Here is a 21860-nt window from a genome sequence, read left to right on the forward strand (position 1 = left end):
AGCTCCAATGCTGAGGACTCCCCACAGGCTGTGCACTCCTTCACAGGGACAGAACCCAGAACACATCCGGAGCCGCCTGCCTTACTGGCTGCAGGCAGCTTGTTCTCTGCCCTCTCCAAGGATCTGGGATTTATTTAGCCCGTTTCCGTGGCAGCACTGGTGGCAGCAGCAGCATCTGCTTCCCCACGAGTCTGCATGAATCACGGCCACCCACGCTAACCCTTGGCACAGCACAACCCTGCTGGGGACCACAGATAATAAGGCAGCAGAGAGATGCCATGCATTTTGCACTGCCATGTGGCTTTCTGGGTCAGACCCCATAAAGATAGTGCACTGGGAAGAGCTCTAAGAAGGACTTACCTGCACAGAAGTCTGGAAGGCTCTCCCAAGAGCTGTCAGATCTGCTTCTGCTAACTTCTGGGTGGTTTACCTTGGCCACTGCCAGTAGCAGCAAGGCTTCTTGGGTGAAGGCTGTAGGACTTTGGTCTCCAGTTCGCGAGCTCTTACCATCCAAGTTTCACACTGCCAAGATGTTCTCTCCCTAGAACCCATATTGACCTCTGAGTTCTCTGGCTCTCTCTCAGTGCAGCCCTTCCTCTCTGGGCAGCAGCCTCTCAAATCAAGTCTCAGATTCTCCTCTCTAAAATGTACCTTTCCTTCATCCTTCTTGCTGCAGATTTCTGGGGAAGAAGTTAGTTTACCCACATCATCAGTGGCTAAAGGAAGCATATGGCTAATCTCAGAGGTGTGCTCCCCTTACCTTCTCAGCAGGGCAGTACCACATTGGTGTTTGTTCGAATCCACCCACATTCCCCACCATAGCCCAGATAAACTAAATTGGGAACTCCGGGGTGCTATGGCAATTGTAAATAAGTCTTCAGGGAGACTCAGGAGCATGGCAGAGTTTGTGGTCCGAGGAAAGGGTAGCGTCTGTGCCTTCTCTATTGTGGAGATTGGCTCCCTGCTTCTGCATAGCCTCCCCGTACAGCAGCAAATGTTACTGTTATGTGTGAGGCACACTGGAAGAAAGGGGCTTGAGAAGTCAAAGATTCAACTTGTCCTGACTCTGGGCCCAAGGGTCCTTTAATATCTCTTTTCCAGATTACCTGAGTCATGTGGAAAGGAACATGCATGGTTTTGAGAGAAAAAGAAAACCCTCTTTGGGCGAAAACAATCTGGCCTTTGAATATTCTCTATGAGCCAAAGAGCAATGCTGGAGGGAAAGGTACAGGAAGCCATGTCCCTTCCTCTTGCTGGCTTTCTTTCTGACATTCACTCCCTGTCCCATGCTAAGCCTAATACATGGTCTCCACCTCAGAGAACTTACCAGGGGGGCAAATCCAAAGGCTGAGTGACTAACAGAACGAAGGCTTATACTCTAAACACTTCCTGCCTCATTTAAGCCTTCTCCTTAGAGACACGATGGAGAGCCACCATCTTAAGCGGCCTTTGTCCCTGTAGCAGGAAAAAAACATCTGATAGGAGTCAGCCAAGGGCTTGGATGTAAACTCCAATACTTTTGCTTCCATCTTGTTGGACAGAATCAGTCTCGAACCTCCTGACCTCCAGGGATCAGAAAGTGCAGTGGGGAGAAGGAGGGTGGCAGGCTGTACGGCTTTACCACGTAAAGACCGCTTGTAGTGTTTGCATGTTAACCACAGGTAGTGTTTGCATGAGTGTGTGGGTGTTATATGCATCTGTACATGCTCATGTGCTTTCTCTACCTTATTGCTTGACTTAGGAGCACTCACTGAACCTGGAGCAAGCCAATCCGGCTAGACTGTCTGGCCAGCAAGCCCAGGGATCCTCTTGTCTGCCTCCCCGGTACCGGCATTGCAGGCACATTATACAATACTGGCTTTTTATTGTGGAGCTGAGGATCCAGACTCAGGTCCTCATGCTTGCATGGCAAATGCTTTACCTTGGGAGCTATCTTCTTTGTGCTGACATGATTCTCCTTAACACTTGCAAGACGCTTACCATGAATAAGCAGGAGCCATGGGATTGGTGTGGGGGGGGGCATTCCCAGGGCAACTGTCTTTGTTCCATTCTAGAGTGTACCATTAACACTGTACCCAACATGAACAGTACTACCGGCTGTCTTTTGTTTAAACAGAGCATATGTATGTATGTATATATATGGAGAGAGAGAGAGGGATGCTCCCTGCCACATTCTTGGAGTCCACATACTCAGGAAGTGTACCATAAATGACTAAAGAGGAATAGTTGGGAGCTGGAGAGATTCCTCAGTGGTTAAGAGCACTGACTGCTCTTCCAGAGGCCCTGAGTTCAAATCCCAGCAACCACATGGTGGCTCACAGCCATCTGTAATGGGATCTGATGCCCTCTTCTGGTGTGTCTTAAGACACCAAACAGTGTACTTGTACATAAAATAAATAAATCTTTTAAAAAAGAAAAAGAAAAGGAATCGTTATTAACAATACTCCCCCAAGTCTACTACATTCAGGGAGTTTATGGTGTGCTGAGTTAGAAGTTATCCAAGTAGCTGAACAAAGAGGTTTATACCCACAGTCCCAGCGCTTCCGGGATTGAGGCACGTGTTCAAGGCCAGCTGGGCTTCAGAATGAGACTGTGTCTCAAAAACAAACCAAACAAATATGTAAATGATTATCTGAAATTTGAAAAATATGCCATATAGAGTAAAATGCAGATCAAGTAAAAACCTGGGCCACAGAGGCACAAGGGATGGCTTCTGACTAAGGATAAGGCCAGAAAGGCATTGCTGTTGTTTTTACATATGCAACGTGGATCTAAAAAGGTCAGTGACCTTTAGACACAGACACAGTGAAGCAAGCTTCCGGATCTTTGTTCCTGACATTTTTCTCCTCCCATGCTAATAACTAACAGAACTGTACATCTACAGTTTACAGTTTTCAGCTGCCTTCCTATGTACCACACCTCTGTGAGCCTTGGCGCCTGCCCCACCCCAGTACCCAGCCTCAGAATCCAGTCTGCTCTTGAGGTTCCCTTGCCTCTGGTGGAAGATGTGGGATGTGTTTTGTTGAGGGTGGAACATCCAGTTCTCCCCGCCAGTCCCTGTCTTCCAGCATTTTCCCACATTCACTCCCTGCCTGGACAGGGCCCTGGACGGGCTCCATTTCTGGAAGGCATCTGCAAGGCCATGGGAGAGCCTATCCCAGTAGCCATGGACCAGAAGAGGCAGAGGGCAGATGAACCAGCACCTTCTTGCCCTGCAGGCAGAAACAGGCATCCTTACTTTCACTTGAGCTTGCAAGTGCAAACGGTTACATAAGCCTCCCATCTGCCTTCTAGGGCACTTTTGAACGTATTCCATCCCAAGTCAAAAGACATATTTCATCCCAAGGCAAAGCTGGGGTTTGTTATGTGGACACTGGCACTTTCTGTATCTTTGTCCCTTCTGATGTCTTCCCCCTTCCCCTCTCTCACCTCCCTTCCTCCCCCTTTTCCAGGTCCTTCTTCACCAAGGTTGTACTCAGCCATAGGCATCTCCGGAGAGCTGGCTCTGAACCAGGTCCACAAAGCCTGAGCCCTAGAAGCTAGCTTCTGCCCTTGCTCTTTTACAGAACAACTGCCTTCCTTGGGCTCCTCTGTGCACCACATAATGAGCTAAGGGTTAACTGGAATTCTTTAATCAATTCTCTCTCTCTCTCTCTCTCTCTCTCTCTCTCTCTCTCTCTCTCTCGTTTGCCTTGTTTTTGTTTTTTGAGATAGGGTTTTTCTGTAGCCCAGGTTAGCCTCCCACTTTAGGAACTATCTCAGCCTCTTTACCTTCTAAGTTTTTACACCTGGCATTATCATCCCATTATCTTTATCTACCTTATAGATAGCATTATGTTCCACTGTACCCTTTAGTTATATAATATATGTATTTTTCCATATAAGGACATACAGATCAAGAGGTATGTAAATTGTTGGAGCTCACACAGCTGGACCAACTCGAATACCCGCCAGTAGCCTGCTTCTGACACCATTACTAAGGTGTCCTACCATCTCCTCAACATGTGGCAGCTGACGTCCACCCTCAGCCTAAATGACCAAAGAAAAGAAGCCTTGAATTCGGCCCCATCCGTACCACATTTTCCTTCTGAGACTCCGCAATGTTTTCAAAATCGTAACGTAAAAAAGATGCATGCCTTTACGGTGTCCATATTTTGATTCCCGCACACACTGTGGAGCAGCGAGTTGTTTAACATATGCATTGTTTCACACCCATTTCTTTGTGTTGAGAACACTTAAAATCCACTCTGCAATTTTCAAGTGTATAGACTGCAGTTAACTCTGAGCTAAAGAAGAACAGAGTGACCATAAGGACCGTGGTGTGGCCTTAGACACCATTATTTTCTCATTTTCAGGGAGTTTGACAAACTGGATTTTTTGACCATCTCTCTAGTCCATAGAGCATTGAAAGCTTTTCTTCCCCCCATAGACATCTCAGGTAGTCCAAACCGACCTCAAATACCCTATGGAGCCAACGATGATCTTATGTTTTGTTTCATTTCGGTTTATCTTCCTCCACTTCCTGAGTGCTGGGATCATGGATGTTTATAAACGCATCTGCTTAATTCAATGTTGGGGATTGAACCCAGAGTGGAGTAGACTCTCTACCCACTGAGCTCCACCCACAGCCCTTGATTCCTTTTATTTTGAGCGAAAGAAGGTCTTAGCTTGTTATTCCAGTTGGCTTGGAACTCACTAGCTAGCCTGGGCTGGCCTTGAACTTGCAGCAATCAACCTGCCTGGACCGCCTGGTGCTGAGGTTGCTGGTATGTATCACCATGCCCAAATGGGAAACCTTTTCTGATATTGCTGCAATGCAGTGTACTGACTGTCCCCGAGGGTGGCCCCTAGGGCTGAGCTCATGAGCTGGTGACAAAAGTACCCAGCCAGTGTCAGCAAGCAGGCTGGGGATCTGCGGACTTTGGTTTCTGTTATTTATTTATTATTATTTAAGAAGTGGATCTCTTAACGTCACAGTCATAGAAGCAACCAAAATAACATAATGCCTAGTGACAGAAAAATTAAAGTTGAGCTGCAGAAATGTCTCTAGCTAAGAGCAGACATACAAACACGCCTTTTTCCAAGACAAATTCTCTTCTCCTCCCCCAGATAGTGCATGCTTCCCGGCTACCTCCCCACACACTCCCGCCCACAGGGATGACTACAGAACCATCAGCCTTTTGTATAACATGAGCTTTCTTCCTGGCCCAACTTGTCACCAGAGACCAGAGACCCAGTTGTCACCAGAGAAAGGCCTTGGTGGCTGTTTTCAGTGTCCCCCACTTTCCCTCAGTGGGAGACAACCATATGCTCTTGACACAGCACCTTTCCTCCACACGAATGCTTCTCCTCCTCAGTCTGTAGATGATGACAAGGGCTCTCCAGATGGCCCGAGGCACTGCCCCTAGCTGGCATTCCTGCCTCCTTTCCATTTGCACCCTGCTAGGTTAAAAGCCAAAGGATCAAAAGCAGTTAAGTAGTTTTCTTCCTAGGGTTTCACACGGTTTCTTTCAGGGGCACTCAAGAGCCCTTCTTCATTTTAGAGCAGGAGGGCTCCTTTCCATGGTCCAGCTCTTTCCTCAGCCTCCAGACCTGACTCAGATGCTCACCGCTCCCCAGTGGGCCTTTTCCACTAGACACTTGGGACAGTGCTCGGTTCAGTAAAACCCCTCCAGCCAGTGAACTTAAACACAGTCATTGTGCTGCAGGCTGTATTTAGCTACCTCTGTGCTGTGCAACTAACTCCCCCTCCCAGATTCTAAAGTCTCACAAAAGAAATGGGTGTGAACACGTTCATCTCTCTTGGCTCGGTACCTTTGCACTCAGAAAAAAGTCATCAAAACACTCAAGTTTCATTCATAAATGAATCTTTCAGCCACAGTTCTGATATTAAACATAAAGGCAATGACTTAAGTACCCTGGATCAAATAGCTAATCCCACTAGGATATAGTTTAAGGTGCATTGGTCTGCCTTTGGGTGGTTTTCGTCATTGTGATGGCTGACCACGACTTGACCGGAGTCACCCAGAAGAGGAAGCTCTGCGGGGAACTGCCTGGGTTAGGTCGAGGAAAACAAACCCTTTCTTTTTTAAGTTGCTTTTTATCGAGGTTTCTTTCCTTTCCTTTTTTTTTTTTTTTTAATTTCATATGTCTGGATGCTTTGCCTGCATATAGTATGTGAACCATATGCATGCCTGGGGCCTGTGGAGGAGTTAGCAATGGCTATGAGCCACTATATGGGTGCCGGGTCCCTGCAAACCCTGGTCCCTGCAAGAACAGCAATAAGCCATCTCTCCAGCCCCTTGTCAGGGGATTGTATCAAAAGCAGCAGGGAAAGTAAGATAGTGATAAGTCTTGACGTTGATAAAATTCAGCAAAACTAATGACTTTTTTTCTACATATAGCACAAGCAACTGCTAAGAGCCCATTTTCTAAATATGTGTTCTGTCTGGAGAAAGATCCCTGTCTTCTCAGCCAGTCATTGTTTAACCCTTTGATGGACTGGAGAGGTCTCTCAGGTCAAACAGAATAGAACAGACAGAAGAGTCCAACATAATGGAAGACATACTGTGAACGGTCGTCAGTCTGATACAGGATGAGGCTCAGAAACAACTGTAACATGAAAGTCCTCCTCACCCACCACCACCCCAGGCCCCATCCAGAAAGCTGAAGTCAAGGTCATCAGTGGTGAGGATGCACAGGAATCGAGTGGAGGAAGAATCTGCCAGGTGACGGGCCTGACAGATGTGATTGGGGACAGAACAGCCCTAAGGGTACATGAAGAGAACCAATAAAGTTTAGTGTGAGCCCCCAAATCCAGGAACCCGGGGGTGGGGGAGTGCTTATTGCAAATAGACTATTCATGGCAGGCAAAGCCTCCAGTGAGGCGTCCTCATGTGACCTTCAGATAGTCCGAGGAGTGAGGACAGTCTCTTCTCAGAGGAACACACAGACAGGAGCACAGAAATCCCAGCCAGCCTCTGAGCCCAGAGACTGACAAGTCACTCCCGCATCACTGTGAGCAAACCACCTGACAAAGCAGCCTGAAGAGGGGAGAGGCTTATTTTCGTGCAGAGTTTCAGAGATGTTAGTCAATCATCCAGGTTTTCCTACCAGTGTCAAGAAACAAAGAAAAAGACAGGAAGGGAATCATGGGCTTCTTCCTTCTTCCTTGTTCCTTCCTTCCTTGTTCCTTTTTGTTCTTTTCCTTCTAACCTGGTCAGTAAACAGGAAACAAAATATCTGCCTGCGACTCCCAACAGTCAGTGCTCTGGGTTCTCTGCTCTCTCTCCTCCCCCTCGATCACTAGAGTCTGACAAAGGGGCGGGGTTTCTATGAATGCCCTGAGCTACCTTTGTGCTGTTTTTAGGCTTTCTATTCTATAGACCAGAAAAAAAAAATAGCTGAAATTAGGAGACATTTGAATGTTCCTCCTCAAGCCCAGAAAAGCTCTCTGCTGTTGCTATGTTTAAGAGCCCAGCATCGAGCTGTTTGGGCTTATGTCTTGCTGTTATGTAATAAATATGTTTTTTGGTTTTGGGAGTCTGAGTGCCTCTTGTAAGGATGAAAATGGTGGTCTGACAATGATGTGCACCCAGGGGACACTTGGAAGAGGGTAGGGGAAGACAACAGAGTGATTTGGAAGTATTCAAAGAGGGATGTGTGCAGAGAAGATATGAATGACTACTGAATTCTCAAAGGAAACTGCAAAGGGGAAGAAGAGAGAGGAAAAGAAGGGAGGGATGCTAAGTATGCAGTAATGCCAGAGAATGCATCATTAGAATCCAAACAAAAGCCAGCTGTAGAGGACAAAGAGACACAGGAGAGGTGGACTGGTCTATTGGAGAAAGGTTTTATTAGTTCTTTCTATTATATAACAACTTACCCTAGTCCCAGCTACTTAAAATAGTGTGCATTTATTACCAGATAGTTGTGTGGCTCAGAAGTACAGGAGTTATGGTTTGAATGTATGTTTCCCATAGGTTCCAGTGTTTGCATACTCAGTCTGCTGCTGGGGTATTATTTGGGAAGGTTGTGGAGCTTCATGGAGGAAGTGGCTCTCTCTGGGTAGGCCACGAGACACGACAACCCAGCCTCATTTCCTGTTCTCTCTCCACTCTTAAGTGTGGATTCAGGAGTAACCAGGCAGCCTCTTGCCTTCCTCATCTGCAGCCATGAACCCCACCCCCAACCCCATAAGGGCCCGTGTCCCTATAAAACAACCTTTCCTTTCTTAAGGTGCTTTTGTCAGGGTATTCATCAAGGAAAGAATCAAGAAATGAAGTAGGGCATGATGTAGCCAGGTCTCTGCTTGGCTAGGACCTCACTTGAAGTATGGAGTTTGAGTCCTCACTCCTACACCATTACCAGCAGAATGTGGGTGTCCTTGGTTGTGTTAAGGTTCAGTGTACTTGCTGGCTGTTCAGTTACATTTTCTCACCTCGTGGTTTTCTTACAGCACTGCTGTTAGCAGCTATAAGACCCCATTGTCATTAGACCTGCTCTTGGGCTGTTCAGTGGTCCTTGTCATCCAGTCAACAGAATTTAGATGAGACACACACAGCACGGGACTGAAGGAAAGAAGGGGTATGCATGACAGAGGACAACAGCTGACAATGACCAGAGACCACAGTCAGGATCTATACTTTAGGTAGGCTCCATAGTATGTCTAAAGTCTCTAGATTAGAACAAGCAGATTTTCTTGAGGGGATTGTTCCTTGTCTAGGTGGTTGGAAGGGTTCTTTGGGTTGACTCTTACATGAGAGGGCAATATGCCATTCTCCTTGTCTGAGAGCCTCTGGCTAGGGATGGGAATAGAACTCTGCTATAGAACACTTGCCTTACATGCATGAAGTCCTAGGCTCAATGGTAATTCGTTTTAGCATGGCAGAAACTGGGCATGGTGGTGCACATCTGTATCTTAGCACTGACAAGGTAGAGGCAGGGGTATCCGAAGTTCAAGGTCAGCCTTAGCTCTATATACTGAGTTTGAGGCCAGTCTAAGCTACATGTGAGCGTGTATTAAAATTAAAAAGCCTCTGTGTACACAGTAATCCCTGGCAGCTTAGAGTGGCATGCCTCTGCCCAGGGCCAGAGATATGCTCAGGTCACATTCTCTTCCCCTGTAATCAGGGTCCCCGAGTTCTAGTCCTTGGTTTTCCAGCTGCTGATTATGAGAGCAGTTCTGTTACCAATGGTCAGGTCTGGGCTGTGTGCTTCTGGGATTTTGGCCTCTTGTTGAAACAAGGCTCCCACAGATTTTTGGAAGTAACAAGAGACCTTTATTCAAAGCAAAGAACTTGAATAGATGAGACCCATTGTCCCTGTTGAGAGTGACAGTAGACCACAAGAGGAAAGGTACCCAAGAGCACCCAGTTATTGCCTGTACCTTCTTTTTATTGTTATTGTAGTTTGAAAGAGAATAGACTACACAGGCTCGTACATTCAAATGTTTGACTCTCAGTCAGTGGAACTATTTGGTAGGTACTTTAACGACCTTCTGGAGAACCAGCTGTTAGGAGGCTCTGAACAAATGCACCCATTACTCAGTGTTTCTGCTGAGTCTGGCTTCCCTTGGAGCATTTTTCCTTATTCATTTTGTTTGTCTGTCCTCAAGTTATCAAGGAAGGATCTTTCTATGCAACTCAGGCCAGCCTGGAACACACAATCCAACCCAGTCCAGTCTGGAGTGCGCTATATAACCCAGGTTGTCCTGTAATTTACTCCTTCTGAGTGCTGGGTTTCAGGCATGCATTGAATTGGTTGTTTTATTTACTTAAATTTCAAATGTCCCCTTTCCCTGTCTCCCCTCCCCACAAATTCTCTATTCCATGCCCCCTCCCCTTTACATCTAAGAGGGTACTCCCCCACCTACCCAACCACTCCAACCTCACATCTCTAGCATCCTCCTATACTGGGGCATCAAGCTACCACAGGACCAAAGGTCTTCCCTCCCACTGATGCAAGATAAGGCAATCATCTGCTACATATGTAGCTGGAGCCATGGAGCCATGAACTCAGCCAGGTATGGTCTTTGTTTGTTGGTTTAGTCCCTGGAAGTTCTGAGGAGTTCAGTTAATTGATACTGTTGTTCTTCCTATGTGGTTGCAATCCCCTCTAGCTCCTTCAGTCCTTTCCCTAACTCTTCCATTGAGGTCCCCAGGCTCAGTCCAGTGGTTGGCTGTGAGTATCTGCATCTGTGTCAGATGCTGGTGGTGCCTCTCAGAGGACAGCTATACTAGATTCCTGTCTGAGAGGATTTCTTGACATCAACAATAGTGTCAGGGTTTGGTGTCTTCGGACGGGATGGATCCCAAGGTGTGGCAGTCTCTGGGTGGCCTTTCTTTCAGTCTCTGTTCTAGTTTTTGTCCCTGCATTTCCTTTAAACAGGGACAATTATGGATTAAAACATTTTAGTTGGGTGGGTGGTCCCATCCCTCCACTGAGGATCATGCTTATCTACTGGAGGTAGTCACTTCAAGTTTTATCTCCCCTCTCCCTGTTGGGTCCTGGGAACCACCGTCTGAGACTTTCTAGTGCTACCCTCAGTTCCCCACCTCCACTGCTACATATTTCTATCCATTCTCCTGACCCTCTGGACTCTCTCCTGTCTGTTTCCATACCTGATCCTGCCCCCCCTTTTACCTCTACCTCCCATGATTATTTTGTTCACCTTTCTAAGTAGGATTGAAACATTCATACTTTGACCTTCCTTCTTGTTAAGCTTCATATGGTCTGTGAATTGTATCATGGGTATTCCAAGCTTTTGGGTTAATATCCACTTACCAGTGAGAACATAACATGTGTGTCCTTTGGGTCTGGTTTACCTCACTCAGGATGATATTTTTTAATTCCATTCATTTGCCTAAGAATAAATAAGGCTGCTATGAACATAGTGGAGCATGTGTCCTTGTTATATATTGGAGCATCTTTTGGGTATATGCCCAGGAGTGGTATATCTGGGTCCTCAGGTAGAACTATTTCTAAGTCTCTGTGAAGCCTCCAGGTTAATTTCCAAAGTGGCTGTACCAGTTTGTAATCCCACCAGCAATGGAGGAATGTTCCTCTTTTTCCACATCCTCACCAATGTCTGCTGGCACTGGAGTTTCTGATCTTAGCCATTCTGACTGGTGTGAGGTAGAATCTCAGGGTTTCCTGATGACTAAGGAAGTCAAGCAATACTTTAGGTGCTTCTCTGTCATTTGAGATTCCTCAGTTGAGAATTCTTTGTTTAACTCTATACACCATTTTAATTGGGCTATTTGGTTTTCTGGGGGGTCCCAGTTAGGCTGAGTATTAGGGCAAGGGGTGGGGAAGGGACTCACCTGTGAGCCTGGTAATGTTAGAACTCCTGAGATCAAGCTATTTCTGGGTGGGGTGGGGTTGAGGGGCTGGAGTACAGCATCTGCTCCCTCAGGCTCTACATTTTAATAAATGAAAATGCAGATTACACCCCTGCTGCCTTCAACCATGACTGGCATCTTCATGAGAGCACAAGATGTCCCCTAGGAAGGACAGTGGGCTGTAACTGGGAAGTTAAGCAGTCCCTTTTTGGCATGAGATCATTTAAAAATCTAAAGCCATCAATGACATTACAAAATAATGTTGATGTTAGTGTAAAAACCAAACACTATTTTCCAGGGAGTCATAATTCTGGCAATAGCATCTCTGTCCTTTCTGTCACATCATCAGAATGTCTGTGCAGCTTTCTACATTCCATGAGGAAGCCTTATATGCTGGGTATCTCTCTCTCTCCCTCCCTCTCTCTCTCCCTCCCTCCCTCCCTCCCTCCCTCTCTCTCTCTCTCTCTCTCTCTCTCTCTCTCTCTCTCTCTCTCTCTCTCTGTGTGTGTGTGTGTGGTTTAAATGATATTTGTGTGGCATACACATCTGAGAATGTGTAATGTATGTGTGTGTGTATGTAAAGTGTATGTGTGTGTGTGTCTGTGTGTGTGTTATATGTGTGTGGTGTAGGCACTTGTGTATATATAGGGAAGTTAGTAATATGTGTGTGTAGTGTATATACGTGTATGTATGGGGTTAGTAGTATATGTGTGTGGTGTATGCACATGTATATGTATGAGGGTTAGTAATATATGTGTGTGATGTATATGTATGGGGGTTAGTAGTATACATGTAGGGGCCAGAGAGGGATGCCAGGTATCCTACTCTATTATTTTTGGTTTTACTCCCTTGGGACAGATTCTCTCATTGAACCCGGCACGATCCTCTTGTCTCTGTCTCCCATGGTGCTGGCGTTACAGGAGCTTGTATCCTCAGCTACGTGGCTTTTAAATGAAACTGAGGATTTGAACTCAGGTTCTCATGCTTACACAGCAAATACCCACTGAGCCACATCCCTGATCCTCACCAGAACGTTCCCTCTTATTTACTATTTCAGCACCAGCTGAGCCACTTGTTCAAAGAAACCCAAGAATTCGCCTATACATGACTTTTTTTCATATGAGAGAATGGAGACACACAGAAGTGCCCATCTCTGATGAGCGGCCCTTGGTTATATTCTGAGTATTGCCAACATCTTGCTGATCATTAGCTCAAAGGCCAGAAGAACCTCCAAGCCCCAGTCTAAAGCAGAGCCTAGGAAAGAAGACCATCCTAAAGGCTCCTTGCTCACATCTTTCAGAATCTTTTAGTGAAAACTCCTCCACTCACTTCTTGCTCCATTGAATGAAAAAATGAGCCCCAAGTGAAGAGAGTCCTGGGTCTACTACTGTAAGTGTCCATGATTTACCTAAGAATGGACTCAAATAGTATGTAAACCTAAAGAGTGTTTTATTCTGCAGAAGTCAGCATTCTGGGGTCTCCCCATTACCAACATAGAGACACGACACCCAAGTGAGCTCACAGGCCTGATTTAAAGCACAGTAGGGAATTCCAGGGTGGGTGACCTCTATGTTAATCTGTTGGGTCTATCTCTGTGGACATTCCATTACCAGGGTGTAAAGGCTGGAAACTTGTTGGGGAGGTCTGGAAACTGTTACTGAGGAAGTCTGGAAACTGCTGCTGACCCATTGTCCTTGCCTCAAGCCAAGTGGTGGGGCAGCTTCTGAGGCCTGGACTTGCCTGGAATCAACCAGTTCTCAGAAACAGAGATTTAGGCCTCATCTGCTTAACTGCCAAATTGAAGTTTGTCATAGAGTCAGCCTGGCCTTCTCCATCTCAGATACATGGTATCTTCAGTAACAGAGAACCGACCTAAATCAGATAGCTTAATCAGGGAAAATGAAATACACTGACAGCAAGGGGTGTGGCCAGTCCCTAGTCTCAGCTCCAGGAAGGATTGGGTTGGGTAGACCTAGGGCACTAGGTGTGCCAGAGCCTAACTTCTGGGGTTCTTTGCTGAACTGCAGACCTCCTGAAGGTTTTCCTCTCCCAGCCTCCAGCCAATCAGACATTTGTTCTTATTTCCAGGAGGGGGAGGGTCCTGGAAGGACTGGAGGGATTGCTAACCCTAAGTGGGATCTCCAGGCCACAGCAGTAAGGCGCCTCTGCCCTGTCCTCTGGGGACAACATAAGCAAGGAGCTGGGTCTCGCTGTCCTGTTCTGAAGGTTAATGCTCTGACTCAGGGCTTAGTCATCCCTTTTCTGCTCTCTGCAGCTTGTTCCACTTTTGGCCATTATTTACCCGACCCCTGAGTAAGAGGTGACAACCAGGGGCAGAGCAAACAACTGGAAACTGTACCTCCTGGGGAGTGGCAGACCTGACAAAGTCTGTTCATTCCTTCAACCTTGGTCCATCTGGAAAAGGAGAGAGTAAGATGGCTGGCTTGAAGGTTGCTTTTGTTTTGCTGGGTGGACTAGTAATGCTTGGAACCCCCCATCTCCAACCTACCGAACACTTTCCCCCATCCTCCCCACCCCCCTGCTGCAGAAAGTGCAGTACAATTGTCTCTGTCAACCGTGCTTCTGGGTTGCTGTCACTACCTGTCTCCTAAATCAGGCTAAGAACAAGAGGACAGGATTGCACCTTCTTTTAGATAACAATTACAGTGTTTGACAGAGAGGAAGGCTCTGTCAGGAGGTGTTGAATAGATTTGAACAAGAGCCTGAGCCACCATAACTAAGAGCTTTATGTGTCTTGAGTTGGTGGTTCCTTGTGTGTGTGCGTGTGTATTGTTGTAGACATATCTGAAGAAACCAGCATCATGAAACAAGAATCAGTAATAACTGACTTAATTCCCCTTGCTGGAATTAATTAACCATGCCCTACATTGCACTGTGGGCCCACAACCTACTGGGAATTCCTCCAGTGCTGGGGTAGGGTGAGGGAAGTTTTCTATCCTGATCTCTCACCATTGCCATACATACATAAGTCTATGTGTAACTCATCACCAGGTTTCTTGGTTATTGTCTAGACTGCACATCTCCTGGATCATAGGCCTTCAGGTCGTAACTACTGTATGCTGGCCTGCAGCTCTCAGGCAGGTACTTCAGCTTTGTCCTTGAATTCAGGCTCTGCGGTTTCCACTTATCAACAGTATCAAATGTCACTGACATGTAGCAAAACTGATAATTTTGCTAAGAAGTAAATTAAAAAAAAAATTAACTGATGAGTAGCTCATGAGTTATTGCAAAGGCACATACTGTGGAGAAATACATGAATGAATATTTGTAATGTTTCTCTTCATTTGTATCAGTCAGGGTAGAACGCATTGTGATTCAGTAACAAGCATCTCCAAATCTTAGTGGCTTTTGGATAACAACTGTTCAACTGTTTATTGCTTGAGCACACTACCTTTCAGTTTCCCTTTTTATGCCCTTGGGCATGGAGATGTGTGTGTGTGTGTGTGTGTGTGTGTGTGTGTGTGTGTGTGTGTGTAGATATACATATAGCTCATTTGTACATTATTCATAATGTGCTGTGGTTGCTTATAGTGCCTTAGAAAGTGTTTATTGGCATGTATAAGTCTTCCTAACTTTTTCTAACAATTCCATGGCATTTCAATATATTTAAATTATGGAAATCTGTATCAGTCAGGTTTTTCAAAGGAACAAAACTGCTAGAATTAACGAATACATATCCATGTATTATTTAAAGACTGTATTAGAGAGGCTACAAGATATGGTCTTAACACCAACAATGTCTGTCTCCTGAAAGGAAGTACCAAGGCCCGGTAACTGTTTAGTCTAGGAGAAAGGATGTCTCAGCAGTCCAGACCTGGTGTTTGAGTCCCAGGGAAGCTCTAGAGATCTGCAGTTTGCATCTATGTCGGGAACCTGGAGAAGTAGGTTCTAACGCCAGTGAAGGAATGGCTCAGGGACAGGAGAGTGAGGGCAAGCAGACAAAAGCGAAAGCTCCCTTCTCTCTTCCTTTATGTGGATGGCCATCAGAAAGTGTAGCCCAGACCTAGGGTGGGTCTTCTGACTCAAATGATAGATTTAGGGTGGATCCCCCACCTCAAATGATCCAACCAAGAAGAATCCCACTACAGCTGTACCCAGCTGCTTAGATTTTAGTTCATCCCAGGTATAGTCAAGTTGGCAACCAAGACTGGCCATCAAAAAACCTTACATAGGGCTTTAAGGCCGGTCTCCTTCACCCATAGCCCCGCCCTGTTCTTCCAGGCAGGTTGGGGCAGGGCCTGGTGATCAGAGCCAGTGACTTCCTTGTGGGTCTCAGCCAGGGCCAGGCCCAGGCTGTGTCCAGAGTCGTAGCCCTGAGGTGTGTTCTCCGACTGCTATTGTAGTCTAGGTCCAAATCCCTACCAAGCCCAACCGGAGCAGTACCTCCTCTCCCGGTCCTCTCGCTGAGAGGTAGGTGTTGAAACATTTGTGGCAGACACACTGAAAGGGGAAAACTTATCCAAGAAAGCCAGGGAAAAGAGAGAGTCGCCCATTAATGTCTATCTTCAGGAATTTCAAGACAAAGGTGATGCCGAGGAGGGTGATGAATGATATGATGAGCCTTTGCTGGACCTCCAGTTATAATTACCTTAGCCTCAGAACATTGATAAAGATGATGATGGCCCCTCTGATGGAAGCCAGTTTCCTCCCATCACAGCCCAGGACCTGCCTTTTGTCCTAAGGGCTTGTCACTTGGAAAACCGAAGACTAGGTCCCAGCTTTCTGGGGTTTGAAGGGCAGAAACGGTGGAGTGCTCTCAGCAAAACGGTGTTCTATTATTACAGGAGCGATAAAAACAACAGAAAGGTGGATTTGCAAGAGATGGCTGTGACGTCAGAATAAATAACACCCTTAGGAAGTCTGAGAAGATCGCTGTGTTTGAAATCTGTGCTCCCGATAAACGTATCTATCAGTTTACAGCAGCCTCTCCCAAAGATGCTGAGAAATGGGTCCAACAGCTGAAATTTATATTACAAGAGCTGGGATCTGATGTTATTCCTGAGGATGATGACGAAAGAGGAAATTTATCTGATGACGTTGATCATTCTGTTCCGGTCAGCAGCCCACAAAGGAACCAACCAATAGAAGATGAAATTTATGAGGAACTTCCAGAGGAGGAAGAGGACGCTGCTTCAGTGAAGATGGAGGAGCGAGGGAAGGGGAGTCGGGACAGTGTACATCACACACACCTCAGGAGATAAAATGACTGTGTTCATTTCTACCAGGGTTTGTAAGACTGTACTGCAGCTCTTTCTGACGAATTGTCCTTTAAGCGTCGTGATGTGATTTACATTTTTAGCAAGGAATACAGTAGATATGGCTGGGGGGTCGAGGGTAGGAGAAATGAAGGGAGCTTGGTGCCTAAAGCCTACCTAATGGAGATGTATGATATTTGAGAGTCGGGGAGAAATAAATCAACATTTCTACTGAAAAAAAAAAAACTTAATTGCGGCTTTCCCATCTTGCCTGTAGAGAAGTCTTCTGTCCCTCTGCAAACGTGATCTTTGGAACACACACTGCCTAGATGCCTGCTCAGAGCCACCTTCCTGTGGGTGAGCATTCCTGCCTCAGCTGTCGTTCATCAAAGCCCTCCTGACTGACGTCAGATTAAGCAAGCAGTAACGGGCTACATTAGATAACAAGCAGTAGAGATAAGGCCCGTTGCTGTCTTGCAAATAAAAATTAGTTTTAATTTACCCATTTGGTTCGTATGGGGAAATTTATTGTGATTGTATTTGAATCTTAATCATTGAAGCTGCCAGTGACAGTTGTTGCTTCTCTTAGTCACTGGGTTATTTTTAGAGTGCAGCAAATAATTTCCTAGACTTTGTACATCTTGAGTCAATAATGAAAAATTCTTAAAGCTGCAAAAGAAAACTTTACATAGAATACTATTTGTATGTATAATTTTCCTTTTTAGTAATTAGTTAGTAATGTATTTATTATGGATATGTGTGTGTGTGCCTGAGTTACGTGCACCATGTTCATGCAGTGCTGGTAGAGGCCAGAAGGTGTCAGGTCCCCGGGATGGAGGGAGAGAGGGCTGAGGGCATCTGTGAGGGTGCTGAGCTTCCAACCACATCCTTTTGGAAGAGCAACAAGTGCTCTGGACTAAGCCATCTCTCCACCAACTATTGATTAATAATTTTTAAGTCAATTGTTCCTTTATTTTTCACTCATCTTTCTGTGTTTTGCCTTTTGTCCACCCATAAAATGATTTTATATATTTTCCCTCTTTTTGCTTTGTTTCGGTTTCTGAAACAGGGTCTCACTTTGTATCCACAGCTAGCCTTGAACTCACAGAGATTCTATTGCCTCTGCCTTCCAAATGCTGGGATTGAAGGTGTGTACTGTCATGCCTGGCTCCATTTTATTTTACATATCTCTTACCAGAAGTCCTTGGCACCTGTAGTTGTGAATGCAGATATCTCTCAGTTCCACCAGAAAGCCATCCACCTGACTAGATGCTCAGTGACAGCAGGAAGTCAACTCTACCCACCCTAAACAGAATCAGATGTTCATAGATGTAACTGACTAATTAGGAGGGCTAGAACCTTGCTCCTGATCACCAGTTTGTGGCAGCCTTCACACATGCTGCTCACATGTGCCTCTCACTGCCCGCAGCCTCAGATAAACGACACCTTGGCAACGCTCAGAGTTCAAACATCTGCCTGGGGAAATAAGTGAAGAGCCCCCCTCTCTCTCACACATTCTTCTCAGACTCAGAATGTGGCATCAAGTTTGAGGGCATACAAACAATTTATTCTATAGAGACTTTGCTTTCTCCACTCCCGAAATTTGTGGCACTGCAGAGAGCAGGACATCTTATAAAGTCTCAGTACTGAAGCGACTCCTGCTGGGAAAAGATTCCTGGAGGTGTTCTGTGACGTGGAGATGTCCCTCTCTTCGTGTTTAGTTTAGCCACCTTGTCTCAATTTTAATCATGGCATCTTTTTAAAAATTTTATTCACTTTTACATTTTATTTATTTATTTATTTTACGGTGTTTTACAACTTTATTTTAAAAAACAGATACATATACAGGTTATTAAGAGCATTTTAGTGTAAATATATATAAATATATTTTTCACAGTAATTGATTTTTTTAAAGGTTTGATAATATGCATTGAAATCTTACTATTTACAAAGATCATAAAGTATATGTAAAACAAAATATAACATGGAAATAGTCAAAGTTTTTAATATGTAAAGATTAAACATAATGATTTCTAACTACAAAAAATTGCCACAAGGCTATCTTCTTAGCTCTTGAGTTATTAATGGTTTAAGATGTAGGTGTACCCCACTCTGAGAGGGTGCTATACACTTTTTTTCTCAGAACTGAAGCTTCCACATTTTTTTTTTTTTTTTGAGCTTCATATAGTCTGTGAGTTGTTTTCTTGGGTATTCAGAGCTTTCTGAGGCTAGTATCCAATTATCAGTGACTTCATATTGTGTCTGTTCTTTTGTGACTGGGTTATCTTACTTAGGATCATATTCTCTAGATACATCCATTTTCCTAGGAATTTAATAAAGTCATTGTTTCTAATAGCTGAATAGTATTCCATTATGTAAATATACCACAATTTCTGTATCCATTCATCTACTGAAGGACGTCTGAATTCTTTCCAGCTTCTGGCTATTATAAATAAGGCTGATATGAACATGGTAGAGCATGTGTCCTTATTGTATGTTGGAGTATCTCTGGGGTATATGCCTAGAAGCAGAATAGCTGGGTCTTCAGGTAGTACTATGTCCAATTTTCTGAGGAACCGCCAGACTGATTTCCAGAGTGGTTGTACCAGGTTACAACCCCACCAGCAGTGGAGGAGTGTTCCTCTTTCCTCAGACTTGAAAACACTTACATTTTATGCGTATGGGTATTTTGACCTGGTATATATCTGTGCATCACGTGCATGCAGTGTCTATGGAAGCCAGAAGAGGGCGTCAGATCCCCTTGGGTTAGAGTCAGACAGTTGTGAGCCATCAGGTGAGTGCTGGGAACCAAACCCAGATCCTCTGCCAGAACAACAAGTGCTCTGAAGCACCGAGCCATCTCTGTATCCCGTGCAGCTTTTTAGATGAATAACTTGCCATTACACACAGCCATATCTGTCGATAATTTTTTGTTTACAATTTCTAGATTGTCTTTCTCTAGGATACCTTACCTACTTCATGATCAGTTAAAATTTTCTGCCATATATATTAAAGCTAGCTTCTGTGTTAGTTTATTAATTAAGTTTTGCTTTCTGTCTTAGCTCTTTAAGCATTCAAATTCATGCTTGGGTAAGATGTGAGATGGAAGAGCATCCATCTTTACGCTGTACCCAAATGTGTGCCAACACCAACCACATGTTGACGATGCCATGATTTCTCTAGTTGGTTAGAAATGCAGTATTCTCAGACGGTTTGCTAATGCAGTGATAGATAACAGACTTCCTGAGACTGAGTTCTTTCCTTCTTTAAAGTTTGTTAATTTATTTTGTTTATATGAGTACACAGTAGCTGTCTCCAGACATACCTGTTGCCGTAGCTTATTGCTCCTCTTTATCTCCCCAGCGGTTGTGGGTTGTGGTACACATTCCTCGCTGCCTACCCCAGTGTTCTGATTCGCGTGTGCACACATAGGCAAATATTCATATGCATAAAATATAAAAATAAATATGTATATTTTAAGTGTACTTCTTCAAGTGAGAATTCGTCTCTCTGCTTCCTCACTGTAGATGAAGCATGGCAGGCTGTCCACTGCAATTTTTTCCTCACCACGATGAGTCTTCAAACCGTGAGCTAGATCAGCTTTCCTTCCTAAAGATGCTTCCCCTGGTATTTCATCCAACAAGAAGACAAGGGACTGGTTCAGGCCCCTTTCTAGTAATGCCGTTGGCTTAGTCACAGCAGTGACTCTCTTGTGAGCTGAGCTCCAGTCAAGGCCTTTCCAGTACTGTCACAGTAGGGATCATGTTTCCCACACACATTCTCAGACACACATCCAAACCACAGCACCGTGTAAATTAAGTTCTTTGGGCTGTAAAAATGTGTGCTTTGTATCTTAAGGCATCAAGTTTTATGCTATAGAAATTCAAGCCTTAGGGATCAGATCAATGGCTGGGGTCACGCACCGATACTCCCCTTCTCTGCTCACTGTGGTTATTTGTACGTTCTTCTTTGTAACAAACTGTTCTGATATTGTGACAGCTGCTAACAGGCAGGACAGGGAAGTCCAGAAACTGACATGTCTTTCAAATAATCAGAGTCTCATAATAAGGGAAGTACTAAGGATTTGAAGAGGTCATTTAAATGTTCGACTGTCCACTCCATTTTGCTTAGTGCCTTTTCAGGTTTGGCAGTGCTCAAGCTATCAGGGGTTCAGTGGTTTTCACAAGTCCCCAGGAGCATTCGGCTAGCGTTGTGTTTGGAGTTCTCTTGTTTGCCTGCCACAGACACCGCTCTGGCCTCGTGCACTCTGCTTTTGTCTCCTGCCCATCAGCTATTGGTCACTTCCTCTCGACACCCTTCCCTTGCCTCAGAAACTTCGATGCCGTACAATCTAGGCACGTAGGTTTGCAGATGCTGGACTGGGCGGGGGAGGGAGGAGGCATTGTGTTCCAAGGGGGATGGTCTTAAAATCAGATAGATTGCCCCTAAAGGCAGATGAGCAGAGTACAGCAGGAAACAAGATGGGTTGACATTAGAAGTCTCTTCTCCTCTCCTGCTCGCCCCTCCCCTCTCTGCTCTAGTCTCTCCTTCATGCCCTAAGTTGTCTCCAGCTTCATGAGTGTCCTGAAGGAAAACTTCATAGCAACATAAAACTAGGTGGACCCCTGAGCAGCTGAGCAGACACTGCACTGTGGGAGCAATTGGGAGGGGTGCAGGGGTGCCATGTGGGAGAGGGTGGCTGCCAGTCTGGGTCAGGGGTCTCCTCCCTGGGTGCTGGGCTCCAGCCATGCAGCAGCCAGCCTTCCCACAGCGTTAGAGGACCTTATCCCAGAAAACACCACTGCTGAAGCCTAATCCCCATATCCCCCCACCCCATCCTCAAGTCAAAGTTTTCCTACATAGCCTCCTCTAGGAAGCAGAAAAGAACACCTCACTTGTGGGGAGGAAGAGGTGTATCCAATCTCACCCAGGGCAGATGTGTAGGGCTTTTTTTTTTTTTTTTTTTTTTTTTTTCATCCACTTTGGTCTTTGCACCTGGCAAAGTTTGGGTACCACATCATATATCTATGCTTGCTTCAATGTAAACATTTTTTATAGTTTCATACCTAACTTGCCTTACTCTCCACTAGATCCAGTGTAAAAGTCACTATTAGGTTGTGCTTCCAGACTTACTACATGTCCCCAATTTATGGTTTATGGACAGAGCAGGAATGCTGCAGCTCTATCTGCCAGCCTCCAGAACATCCTGGGTGCCTGGGCCAACACTTCAGTCCAGCCTGAGCCTTTGAACCTTCCTGCTTAGACCCCTCTGAGAAATACAGGGGAAAAAGCTGCTGTGAGT

General features: G+C 45.3%; 1 pseudogene across 1 annotated transcript; it reads left to right on the plus strand.

Annotated features, from left to right (window-relative positions):
- The first annotated feature begins 895 nt into the window (after nt 1-895).
- LOC308417612 (src kinase-associated phosphoprotein 2-like) lies at nt 896-16759 on the plus strand (annotated as a pseudogene). Its single transcript has 3 exons — nt 896-982; nt 14375-14444; nt 15778-16759. The product of its transcript is annotated as a src kinase-associated phosphoprotein 2-like (transcript).
- The last annotated feature ends 5101 nt before the right edge of the window (nt 16760-21860 follow it).

Source organism: Micromys minutus (genome assembly GCF_963924665.1).
Source record: "Micromys minutus genome assembly, chromosome: 1".
Classification (NCBI taxonomy): Eukaryota; Metazoa; Chordata; class Mammalia; order Rodentia; family Muridae; genus Micromys; species Micromys minutus.